Source organism: Sciurus carolinensis, chromosome 14 (assembly GCF_902686445.1).
Source record: "Sciurus carolinensis chromosome 14, mSciCar1.2, whole genome shotgun sequence".
NCBI lineage: Eukaryota > Metazoa > Chordata > Mammalia > Rodentia > Sciuridae > Sciurus > Sciurus carolinensis.
Window position 1 is genome coordinate 33,892,821 of NC_062226.1, and position 14,060 is coordinate 33,906,880.

Below are 14,060 nucleotides of genomic sequence, written 5' to 3' on the forward strand. Positions count from 1 at the left end.
CTTTTCTTGCTTGCCTTCTGTATAACACCTTCAAGGAAATATTTTCATGTCTTTTGCCCATTTTCTAATTGGGTTTTTGTTTTGTTTTTGTACTGGGGATTGAACCCAGGGCCTCATGCACACAAGGCAAGTGCTGCACCAAGGAGCTACATCTCCAGCCCTTCTTAATTTTATTTCGAGATGGGGGTCTCATTAATTTGCATGTGTTGGCCTTTCACTTGCAATCCTGCTTCTTCTGCTTCCGAGTAACTGGGACTGCAAGTGTGTGCCACCACACCAGCAAGAATTTAAACCTTGGGCCGGGGCTGTGGCTCAGTGGTAGAGCACTTGCTTAGCATGTGTGAGGCATTGGGTTCGATTCTCAGCACAGCATATAAATGAATGAATAAAAGAAAGGTCCATTGACATTATAGTATTTATCTTTATTTTGTTTTAGTTATAGGTGGACACAATACCTTTATTTTTATTTGTATGTGGTGCTGAGGATCGAACCCAGGGCCTCATGCATGCTAGGCAAGCACTCTACCACTAAGCCACAACCCCAGCCCTGATAGTACAATCTTTAAAAAAAAGAACTTAAATCTTTGGAAGGTGCCTCAGCCTAATGTTTTCCAGCACCCCCGTGTGGGCTAGGATCCGCTTCAGGGCTCCCACGAGCACTATTCATTCCACCTTACTCTGGAGAGATCTTTCCACTGCTTCACATTTTTACCTTTTATTCTTTTTTTCTTCCCCTCTCTCTTCATATCTAACCTAAATCCTCTTTCAATTTCCAAGCATCAGTCTTAGTTCTGCATCACGAGGCTTTGGAAAAAACTCTTCTATGGTCTATCTCCTGCGTATCCGTATATTCAACCTCCTCTTTTCAGCCAGCATTTTCCATGGGCACTGAAGCCCGCAGTGAGGTTGCCCCCACCTGGGCTCATCACGTCCAGTATGTCCCCAGTTCTCTTCTGCCTGGCCTCCCTGCCCACCTGGACCCTCACATTGCTCTTGGATAGAGCAGCTAGGACGCATCTCAGTCTTACCTTACTTGCTTGGAAGTGTGGACGCATGAGACCCTCAGCCTTCTGGGGACATCGTCATCCGCGTCACCTGAACCCTCAGTGGCGAGGCTCTCCTAGTGTCTTCTGACGGCTCTGGCTCCATCTTGTCGGGTTGCCCTGCAGGTTCCAGCTCTGCTGTCCTCCCTTGAACTCTGGGGTGCGTCAGGATTCTGTTCAGGATGGTTTTTCTTCTCATTCTACACACCCTCCCTGGGTGGTCTGTCTGCTGACCTCCCCATGGCCACGTTGTGCTGATGGATCCCAAATTCACATTCAGGAGTTGGCACAGAGGAGGTGCTCAGTCGGTGTCTCTGGAGTAAGGAAGCGATGGAACCTGGGACGCCAGCCAACCCCAGACGCCCCAGGAGCCAGGCTTCGCCGTGTTCTCCTGCCCTGTCTGCAGCCGCTCCGCCTCTCGTTTCCTGTCCTGGGTCCTCGTGCAGGGGGTGCTGGGGCCAGACCTGAGTATCACTGTCACTTTCCCCTCCCCCTAAGATTAAAGCACGACTGAAATAATAGCTGTTTGTACTTTGGCTGCTGCAGGAGCCATTTTAGGTGAGGTACTGGAAGCCTGCGGGGTAGACTCTACTGCCTCAGCTCCACACCCCTAGATGGGAAGACACACAACATGACAAAACAAGGGAACAAAGTGCCTCGAACAAAGATGTTCCAGTGACAGAATCTAAAGACAGCCAAGTAGAAGAAATGTCAGAGACGGAGTTTAGAAAATACATCGGTCTTCCAAATAAAGGATGGTATTAGAGAAAATGAAGCGAAAGATCACTGCAATAAAGAGGCAGAGATTATGAAATGGAATCAAGCAGAAATCCTTAAAATGAAGGAAACAATAAACCAAATTAAAAATTCAGTGGAGAGCATCACCAATAGACTAGACCACTTAGAAGACAGAACCCCAGACAATGAAGATAAAATGTATACTCTTGAAAATAAAGTTGGCTACATGGAGGAGATTGTAAGAAACCACAAACAGAACTTCCAAGAAATATGGGATAACATATTTAGTCTGATAAATTTAAGATTTATCAGAATAGACGAAGGTATGGAGATACAAACCAAAGGAATGTACAATCTTTTCAATGACATAATATCAGAAAACTTCCCAAATCTAAAGAATGAAATGGAAAATCAACTACAAGAGGATTATAGGACCCCAAGTGTACAAAATTACAGCAGACCCACACCAAGGCACATTATAATGAGAATACCTAATGTACAGAATAAGAATAGAATTTTAAAGACTGCGAGAGAAAAAAATTAAATTACATATGGAGGAAACCACTGATTTTATAATTCAGACCCTCAACGCCAGGAGGTCCTGGAATAATATACATCAAGCTCTGGAAGAAAATGGATGCCAACCCAGAATTTTATATCCAGCAAAATTAAGCTTCAGATTTAAAGATGAAATAAAAACCTTCCGTGATGAACAAAGTTAAAAGAATTCACAACTAGAAAGCCTGCATTATATAACATTCTCAGCAAAATATTCCATGAGGAGGAAATGAAAAAAAAAAAAAAAATGAAAACCATCAAAGGGAGAAACTGCACTAAAGAAAAGGTCAATCAAAGGAGAAAATAAGTCAAAAACCAAACATAAACCAAAATGACCAGACATACAAATCATATATCAATAATAACCCTGAATGTTAATGGCCTAAACTCATCAAACAAAAGACACAGACTGGCAGATTGGATTTAGAAAAAAGGCCCAACAATATGCTATCTTCAAGAGACTCACCTCCTAGGAAAAGACATCCATAATCTGAAGGTGAAAGCTTGGAAAAACCATATCACTCACATGGACTGCATAAACAAGCAGTGAGTTCCATCCTCATATCAGATAAAATAGACTTCAAACCAAAGTTAGAAGGGATAAAGGAGGACATTTCGTACTGTTTAAGGGAATCATACACCAGTAAGACATAACAATTATAAATATATATGCCCCAAACAATGGAGCATCTATGTACATCAAACAAACCCTTCTCAATTTCAAGAATCAAATAAACCACAACACAATAATACTGGGTGACTTTAACACACCTCTCTCACCACTGGATAGATCTTCCAAACAAAAACTAAACAAAGAAATTATAAAATTAAGTGATATAATCAATGATTAGACTTAACAGACACATATAGAGTATTTCATCCATAATTGAATACACTTTCTTCTCAGCAGTACATGGATCCTTCTCCAAAACAGACAATGTGTTATGCCACAAAGCAACTCTCAGCAAATACAAAAAACAGAAATCCTACCCTGCTTTCTATCAGATCGTAATGGAATGAAATTAGATATCAACATTAGAAACTACTCCAACACCTGGAGACTAAATAGCATGCTACTGAATGATGGATGGATAAAAGAAGAAATCAAAGAGGAAATAAAAAAAATACTTAGAGGTAAATGAGAACACCAGTACAACATATCAAAATCTCTGGAACACTATGAAGGTAGTGCTAAAAGGAAAGTTCATTGCATTGAGTTCATACATTAAAAGAATAAAAAGTCAATAAATGAATGACCTAAAATTACATCTCAAAGACCTAGAAAAAGAACAAATCAACATCAAAAGCAGTAGAAGACAGTAAATAATTTAAATCAGAGCTAAAATCAATGAAGCTGAAACAAAAGAAACAATTCAAAAAATTGACAAAATAAAAAGTTGGTTCTTTGAAAAAATAAATAAAATTGATAAACCATTAGCCACCCTAACAAAAAGAAAGAGAGGGAAAACTCCAATTACTAAAACTCATGATGAAAAAGGAAATATCATGACAGATACTACTGAAATACAGAAGATAATTAGAAACTATTTTGAAAATTTGTACTCAAATAAAACAGAAAAACTTGAGACATTGACAAATGTCTATACCCAAACTGATGCAGGAGAACATACACAATTTAATCAGATCAATTTCAAACAATGAAATAGAAGATGCCATCAAAAATCCTACCAACCAAGAAAAGTCCAGGACTAGATGGATTCTCAGCCGAGTTCTACAAGACCTTCAAAGAAGAATTAACACCAATACTCCTCAAATTATTCCGTGAAATAGAAAAGGAGGGAACCCTTCCAGATTCATTCCATGAGGCTAGTATCACCCTAATATCAAAACCAGACAAAGACACATCGGAAAGAAAACTTCAGACCAATATCCCTGATGAACATAGATGCAAAAATTCTCAATAAAATTCTGGTGAATTGCATATAAAAACATATTAAAAAGACAGTGCATCACAATCAAGTGGAGTTCATCCCTGGAATGCAAAGTTGGTTCAACATATGGAAATCAATAAACATAATACACCACATCAACAGGCTTAAGGACAAGAATCATATGATTATCTTAATAGATGCAGAGAAAGCATTTGACAAAATACATATTCAAAACACTAGAAAAACTAGGAACATACCTCAACATTGAAAAAGCTATCTATGCTAAGCCCAAGGCCAACATCATTCTAAATGGAGAAAAATTGAAAGCATTCCCTCTAAAAACCAGAACAAGATAGGGAAGCCTCCTTTCACCACTTCTATTCAACATCGTCCTTGAATCAGACAGACTAAAGAAATTAAAGGGATAAAAATAGGAAAATAAGAACTCGAACTATCACTATTTGCCAACAACATGATTCTAAATGTAGAAGACCCAAAAAATTCCACCAGAAAACTTCTAGAACTCATAAATGAATTCAGTGAAGTAGCAGGATATAAAACCAATACCCATAAATCAAATGCATTTCTATTCATAAGTGATGAATCCTCTGAAAGTGAAATTATGAAAACCACTCCATTCACAATAGCCTCAACAAAAATAAAATACTTGGGAGTCAATCTAACAAAAGAGCTGAAAGACCTCTACAATGAAAACTACAGAACACTAAAGAAAGAAATTGAAGATGATCTTAGAAGATGGAAAGATCTCCCATGTTCTTGGATAGGCAGAACTAATATTGTCAAAATGGCCATACTACCAAAGGTGTTATACATTTCCTATTAAAATCCCAATTACATTCTTCATACAAATAGAAAAATCAGTCATGAAATTCATTTGGAAAAATAAGAGACCCAGAATAGCCAAGCAATCCTTAGCAAGAAGAGTGAAGCAGGAGGCATCACAATATCAGAACTTAAACTATACTACAGTGCAATAGTAACAAAAACAGCATGGTATTTGCACCAAAATAGACATGTAGACCAATGGTACAAAATAGAAGACACAGAGACAAACCCACATAAATACAGTTATCTCATACTAGACAAAGGTGCCAAAAATATACATAGGAGAAAAGATAGCCTATTTGACAAATGGTGCTGGGAAAACTGGAAATCCATATGTAACAAAATGAAATTAAACCTCTATCTCTCACCCTGCACAAAAGTTAACTCAAAGTGGATCAAAGACTTAGGTATTAAAACAGAGAGCCTGGTACCTATTAGAAGAAAAAGTAGGCCCAAATCTTCATCATGTAGGCTTAGGACCTGACTTACTTAACAAGACTCCTAAAGTGCATAAAGTAAAATTAAGAATCAATAAATGGGATGGATACAAACTAAAAAGCTTCTTCACAGCAAACAATCAATAATTTGAAGAGAGAACCTACAGAATGGGAGAAAATCTTTACCACACACACCTCAGACAGATCACTAATCTCAATATATATTAAGAAAAAAAAACTTAACACCAAAAAAACAAATAACCTAATCAACAAATGGGCTAAGGAACTGAACAGATATTTCACAGAAGAAGGAATACAACTGATAACAAACATATGAAAAAATGTTCATTATCTCTTGGAATTAGAGAAATGCAAATCAAAACTGCTCTAAGATTTCATCTCACTCTAATCAGAATGGCAATTATCAAAAATACAAACATTGGGCTGGGTATATAGCTCAGTTGGTAGAGTGCTTGCTTTGCAAGCACAAGGCCCTGGGTTCAATCCCCAGCACTGCAAAAAACAAAAACAAACAAACAAAAATACAAACAATAATAGTGTTGGCAAGGATGTGGGGGAAAAGGTACACTCATACATTGTTGTGGGACTGCAGATTGGTGCAACCACTTTTGAAAACAATATGGATATTCCTAAGAAAACTTGTAATAGAATCATCATTTGACCCAGCTATCCCACTCCTCAGTTTATATCCAAAGGCTTTAAAATCAGTACACTACAGTGATGCAGACACACCACATCAATGTTTGTAGCAGTTCAATTCATGATAGCAAAACTATGGAACCAATCTAGATGCCCTTCAACAGATGAATGGATAAAGAAAATGTGGTACATATACACAATGGAATATTACTCAGCCTTAAAGACGAATGAAATGATGGCATTTGCAGGTAAATGGATGGAACTGGAGAATATCATGTCAAGTGAAATAAGCCAATCCCCCAAAACCAAAGGCCGAATGTTTTCTCTGATAAACGTATGCTGATCCATAGTGGGAGGTGAGTAGGGAAGAATGAAGGAGTGAGGGGAGAGGTGGAGCAGGTGGGGATGGGAAGGATGGTAGATTGAGATAGACATTATTACCCTGTATACATTTATGAAAAAAATTTCAATAAAAATTAAAAAAAGAAAAAAGGCACTACTTGTCTCTTGCTGTCCAGTTCCTTCTGTAGATCAGAACCTGTTTTAATTAGCTTTTTTTGCCACTGTGACTAAAAGGACCCAACCAGAACAAGTGTAGAGGAGGAAAAGTTGATTTGAAGGCTCAGGGTTCCAGAGGTCTTAGTCTACAGAAGGCTGGCTCCATTCCTCGGGGCTTGGGGTGAGGCAGGACATCATGGCAGAAGAGTGTGCAGAGAGAAGCAGCTCACAGGATGAGCAGGGAGCAGGGAGAGGCTCCACCCTCCAGATTCAAATATGTACCCCCGAGCCACGCCCCTAAGGACCACTTCCTGCAGCCACACTCCACCTGCTTCCACTCACCACCCAGTTAATCCCATCAGGGATCTATTCGCTGATTAGTTAAGGTTATGGTCCAATCCTTTCTCCTCCAAACCTTCTTGCATTGTCTCACATGTGAGTTTTGGGGGGACGCCTCACTTCCAAACCAAAACAGACCCCTTTGTTCCTATCTTGACTGCTGTGTCTGCTGTCCTGAAAGTCTCCTGCTCCAACCTGCTCCTTCCCCAAACCATCTCTACACAGCTCTACATACAATTTCACTGTTTATTTTTATGTAATTGCTTTGCCCACTCGCCTGCAAGTGCCGGGCGGGCAGGACTGTTTCTGTCCATTCCCCTACATGACTGCTCACCTGAGGACATTTGAGCCCTTCCGTGATCCAAATAAACAACAGGTAACACAGAACCGTGCACAAAGCACACGCTCAATTATCTGAGTGAGTGAGTGAGTGCAGGGGCCGCTCCTGGGTGAGGACAGTGGCAGTTCTCACAGCTGCAGAGGCGGCCCCTGCTCTGGAACAGTTCGGTCCAAGGATCAGCGTCTACACCAGGAAGCAGTGCCATTCCAGGTGTGACCTTTGGGAACATGCTGTCCTCCCTTTCACAAAGAGATGCCCACACCCAACAGATGTGAGGGATGGGACCTGGGTCATCCAAACAGGCCCTCCTTGCTTATTGTGCAGAGTGGCCTCCAGAGAAGTCCTAACAGGGAAAACCAACGTAAAACTGAAAAAACTTGCTGGGCAAGGTGGCGCAGACCTGTAATCTTGGTGTGCTGAGGCAGGAGGAGGCAAGAGTTCAAAGCCATCCTCAGAAACTTAAGAGACGCTCTCTCTAAATAGCTAAATAAAAAATAAAAAGGGCTGGGGATGTGGCTCAGTGGTCAAGCACCCCTGGGTCCAATCCCTGGTACAACAAAGAAACAAACAAAAACTAAACTAAAAAAACTCGCTGGAGCCTATGTCACCAGTCCAGGTCCAGGGCAGGGAGGGTTGGGGACAAGGCTGAGCCCCGCCGGCACATGGCACTCACAGGAGGTGTCGGTGGACTGAATGGTGGTGGTGTCAAGGGTTCTGGAAGCCAGGGTCACATCAATAGGGATATAATGTCTAAAACAAGGGACAGGATACTCCTGATGGCCTTTAGACTATCCTTTGGCCTCACACTTTAACGAGGACACTTAGCTAATAAGGAAAGTGAACCTAACACAAGTATTCAATAGTTGAAGGCTTCCAGAATATTCAAGAGGGATACATTGGTGGTTGGAGGCGCCATGATGGATATCATTAAATACTTGAAGGACACCATTTAAAAGATGGCATTGGACTCCCCACCCCTTTGCCTCCACGGGGTAGAGTCAGATCCAAGGGTCCTGTGGGAAATTGGCCAAATAAAACCTCTTTATCTATTTGGGGGCTCTGGGGATGGAAACTGGGACCTCATGCTTGTTAGCCAAGCACTCCACCCACTGAGCTAAACCTCCAGCCCTAAAAGGTTTCTAAAAAGTTTATTAACAGCAGGGTCCATGATAATTAAGAAAATGCTAAAGCTGCTTTACAATTCCAGACATAAAGAATTGTTTTTTCTTTTTGGTACCAGGGATTGAACTCAGGAGCACTCAGCCATTGAGCCACATCTCCAGACCTTTTTTGTACTTTATTTAGAGACGGGTTCTCACTGAGTTGCTTAGCACCTGGCCTTTGCTGAGGCTGGCTTTGAACTCATGATCCTCCTGCCTCAGCCTCCCAAGTCACTTGGATTACAGGTGTGTGCCACTGAGCCACAACTTTTCAAAGATGGATACAGCTCTAGGGAGTAAGCTTCCCATCACAAGGCATCCAACAAAAATCAGACAGGTGTGTCACATTAGCATTAGCAGAGGGACTAAAGGGATCTGGTTTTCTCCAGCTGGAGGAGGTCTGGCTTTCACCATGTGGAACTGTGATATATATTTTGGTTTTTGTCCACATTCCTGGCTCATAGCTTTCTCCCCAAAGCAGGCCACAGAAAGTAGAATTTCTCTTGCCCAAAAGAGGTCATATGCTCCAAAAGCTCCGCACCCCTTCTCAGACTGCCCTATGCAACTCTCCTTCTGTATCGTATGTAACATCCTTCACAGTAGACTAAATCTGAAGCATTGCCAAGAATCCTGTGAACTGCTCTAGCAAAACAACTGACCTGTGGACGGGATTGTGGGAAATTTGATTGATCACAGATGGTCAAAGCCCAGGTGAACCCACCTAAGTTGGAGGTGATCTTGTGGAACTGAGCCCTCAAATCGAGGGATCTGACACCATCTCCAGGTATTTAGTATCAATGTTAAACAACTTAACAATCACTCACAACCTGCGGACCAACTGAAGTATTTAGTGTCAGAAGAAAATTGAATTAGAGGACACCCCAGCTGGTGTCCACCACCGAATTGCTCGGCAGGTGAAGAAAACACCCACATCTGCTGTCCGAATGGATCTGTTCCGAGTATAGTAGGAGAAATGGGGGTGAGTTGGTTCTTCCTACTTCCTACTCTGCACGTTTAAATTTCCTGGGTGTCTGGGGACACCAAATTTGTGAGCTCCAGATTGGTGGGTTCTGACTTTAGGGACTCCGGACTCCCTTGAATCATCTACTACCATTTTAACCCTCTGCTCATCAAATAAAATAATTCTTTTGTGGGGTTGGGAAGGGCACATGAGCATTAAAGTGGGTTAATACAGACTGAAAGAGGAGCGATTGGAACAATTGAATTACAAGCTCGAAACTGACAGAGCAAGCCAGGCCTGGACCCCACTCAGCACACCCGAGCTCCCAAGGCCTCATCACAGCACGTTGATGTCCAAACACTGAAGGGGGCGGGGGTAGTGGGATCTGAGCACTTGACTCCTGTTCCCTGTCCTGAGGCTTTTGCAATTCATATTTGGTTAGGGGTTGAACTGTGTCCTTCCAAAATTCTCATGTTGAAGTTCTGATTCCCAGTACCCCAGAATGTCTCTACTTGAAAACAGGATCATGGCAGATAGTCAAGGCCTGGTGATTAGGGTGGGCACCAATCCAAGACGACTGGTGTCCTTTAAAAATGGGAAGTCTGGATGCAGGTGTGCATGTGCGCGCGCGCGCGCGCGCACGCACACACACACACACACACACACACACACATGGAGACACAAGTTGTCATCTACAAGCCAAGGGCAGAGGCTTGAACAGCTCTTAGAAGAGGACAATACTGCCGGACTGGACCCTGGGTTTCCCTCTTCCAGCCTCCAGAACTGAGGTAACACGCTTCTGTCGTTGAAGCTTCCCAGGGTGGTCCACTAGGGCAGCCCCAGGAAACCACTGCATCTGGACACAGAGGAAAGGCTCCAGAGTGCCCGTGTACAAGACTTGTGGAAGGAGCCAGACACGTGGCCCAGAGCCCTATCTGCCAGGGGAGATAAGACAGGGAACAGCATGTGCCAGGGTCATGAGGTCATCAAGTGAGGAACCCATGGAAGGAAGCCTGTGGGTCAGGCCACGTCTGGGGTTAATGTCTCTGTGTCTGTGCTGATTTTTGCAAACGGACTCTGTGTGGATGGAGGGAGTGTCTGAGTCATAGTCCATGTGAATGTGCAGGAATGTACAGAGCCACGCAGGGCATATGGGGGCAAGTGGAAGAAAGGAAGGCTGGGAAGGCAGGTTGGGAGTGACTACTGGGGAGGGGGTCTTGATGCCTGGAGTGTTTTGCTTTGTGGGCACCGGAAGTCACTGAACACTCCCGGGCAGAGCTGCACAGGAGAGCCACATGGAAAGGCAGGGATGGTGATGCTGGCCCTGAGGGCCCAGGGGATGTCGCTAGGAACCTGGATTTCCTCAGCCTTGCTGTCTTCCACTTGCCAAACCACCTGCTCTGTAGAGCGCTCCGGGGTGCTGAGTGAACTTGTCCCAGCAGTCTTGATAGCTCCCTCCCCGCCAGGGTTCTCCCAGTGAATGGCACAGGGCAGAAGTCAGGAGGTCGCCGTGGCTCTGCATGCTGGGACCTTGCACATCACCTTCTTGCTTCCTCATCTAAGAGGGTCAGACTCTTCACACTGCCGCTGAAGAGATGAGTGTGAAAGAGCCACGTAAACCACAGCGCGCCACCGACACACCAGGAGCCATCAGTACTTTGATCAGAGGCAGGGCTTGACGCAGGAGTGGTGGCCTCCGTCCCTACTCCCCGCTACTCCCGAGACTGAAGCAGCACCGCTTGAGCTCATGAGTTTGAAGCCAGCCCAGTAACAGAGGCCTTGTCTCAAAACAAATTAATTCAGGAAAAGGCGGCTTGGGACAGGTCAGACTGCAGCAGGTGCTGCATGGCAGGGTGAGTGCAGGCAGGATTTGGGCAGGCAGCCATGGAAGCACGGATGGCTACATAAGCAGGGGGACAGTGTCCTGCAGGAGGCAGCCGATGGCCGATCAGCCCTGACCCACTCACTGGACTGGCTCTTTTGACAAGTTCCCCCTGGAGTGTATAGCCCTGTGGCACTCACTAGCTTACCAGAGCAGGCAGGGCACTCCCAATTTACAGAGGGAACAGTTCCAAGAAGCAACAGGTCTTTTCTAAGTTTGCAAAAGGGTATATGGCAGGGCTGCCTCCCACAAGGCCAAGTTTTGCCCACTGTCTGCCTGCATCCTAAGCGTCTTACGGTTCCAACTCGGAAAACTTAGCTGTTCTCACCCTCCTGAACCTTTGGAGCCAACAAGGTCTTGTTGACTAGTGCGTACTTTGCTCCCAGAGAAAGAAATCGGTCACTAACTTCCTCATGAGAACTCAGCCCCGAGTCAGGGACCCTAGCAACCAGAGACAAAACAGGAGCAGCTTGGGATTCAGGCAGAGCTGGGCTGGAATTCCATTGCCGACTGTTAGCCAGCTGCTCTGTGGATTTGCATAAGGCACTTGGGCTCTAAACCCTTTCAGTTACCTACCCTGAAAAGGGGGTTAGTTTATTGCTTTACAGGGAAGTTGAGGACTAAAAGGGAATCTTAATTAAGTGGTTACCTGCTTTCTCCTTCCGCTGGAAGTGGCCCCTAGCCCCCTAGTTAGTGACAGATGTTTCATGCTCATGCTACTAGAAACTTACCAGTGCTCCCCACTGACCTTTCTGGAAGACACCCTCACACACCCAGGGTCAGTGCTGGGGATGCAGCCCTCATCGGGCCCTTTCTCCCCGACTAGCTGAGAGCACATCAGACCTCTCCCACCAAACAACCCTGACCGGCTCTTAGGGAGGGTAGCTGGGAATAGAAGCATGAGGAAGTACTGACTGGCACTCTATGGCTGACAGAACCCATGGGTGTACTACACTGGGACTTGGACAGCTACAATGACCTGCAAGCTCACTAGCTTGGCACCCAGAGGAGCAGCTGGAGGCCCACAGAGGGGCAGAGGCTTTAGAAGATCCAATACACCCAGTGGCCAAAACACAGGGCTCAGGACTGTTTGAACCTACCCCATCACACCTGCATCCCGGCTCCCCAGGGCTGAAGTCAGGGCAGTGATGTCACAAACACACACCCCAACTCCTCCTGGCCAGGGGCCACGTCCCCTTAATCAGACAGAACTCTTAAGGGCAAATTTCTCTTCTCTTCTATGTCCTTCCAACACCTCTGGACAAGTTATAAAACACCCAGTTCATTCAGATCACTGAGCTGACCTAACTGGCTCTGGGAAGAGCTTCCACACTCGCTGCAGTCTGGTGGCTTCCCTGAGAACAACTGTTTGGCTGGCTGAAATCTGCCAGTAACTCGACTCCCTTTTTAAACTGTCAACACAGCTGTATCATCAGCCTCATTAAAATTGATGTCAGCACGACACGGCTGGGGAAAGCGGAAGGTCACAGAAAAGGGTTGATAGGACCTTCTTTGTGGTCCTGTCCCACCCTGCTCTGGCAGTAGACAGGTACAGTAGCTAGCAGGAGTGCCAGACATAGAAAGGAAGGCACTTTCCTGTGCCTAACCTGGGGTGGGCACCAGGCAGGACGGTGGAGGAGATGCGGGCAGGAGCAGGATGCTAGTACCTTCTACAAGACAGCCTGCATTTCAAAGTCAACAAGTGTCATCACATTTAGGGCCTGGATCCCTGTGGCAAGAATGAACTGAAGTTGAGCACAAGGTCACATGGTTTCCAGGCTCGGTTCCTTCAGTTCTTCCCTGGTCACAGTGGGCCAGTCCTGGGCCCCCTCTCTCTGGCCTTTCTCCCATCTGTATGAGCAATGGCTTTGACCACTCAGAGCACCGGAGCGTGGCATACCGACATCATATACGCAGGTGTGCCTGTTAACACGCCTCCACAGACCCCGCAGCCCATCACAGCTCCTATCCAGCTTTGACATTTTGTAACCCAGGTATTTGCTGCAAAAGTTGGAAGCAAACCCACTGAACGAAGTTCTTCACATGGCAGACAACTGTAGAAATACGGTCTGTGCTGTGCCCTCGTCACCAGGAAAGTTTGCCTCTCCGAATTTTATTCTTTAGCCAAGGGTAGCTGAACCTTCAGCCTGCCTCTTTTTGAGGGAGAATCATGTTAAATGCTTCTGGTAAGTCTAATTTTAAAAGAAAAACATAATAGCAATAAAATCAGGGTTGGCAATTCCCTAAGCATCTCACTAGTACATGTGCAAGACCAAGCCAACATTTTATATAGTAAATGCACAAGAACCTACAAGGTCATCTGGAAGGGTCCAACTGCTTTTCCAGTCTCACCTTCTATTTGCTTATTCTTTTTCCTTCTTTAGTCAAATCTGCCCGTTCTTCTAGAAACTTCCCTGAAAGTATGCCACCTAGAGGCACCACCTCTCCGGTCTCTGCACTACACTAACCCACCTGGACCTCTTGTCCCTAGCTAGGTCCTAGTAAGGAAGGGTGGGTCACTCATGTGCTAATGTCTTCTCTTCCTGCTATGAGCACCAAAGGCTGGTCATCTCTGTACTTCAATCCCTCTCCCTCTGCCCGGCCAATGAGCCTGGCACATCCTAGGGGCACAGTAGATACTGGAAAGTTCTGAAAACTGATAAAAGCAAGAAAAATAATCATCCAGACTTACTGTGTTTGGTATCT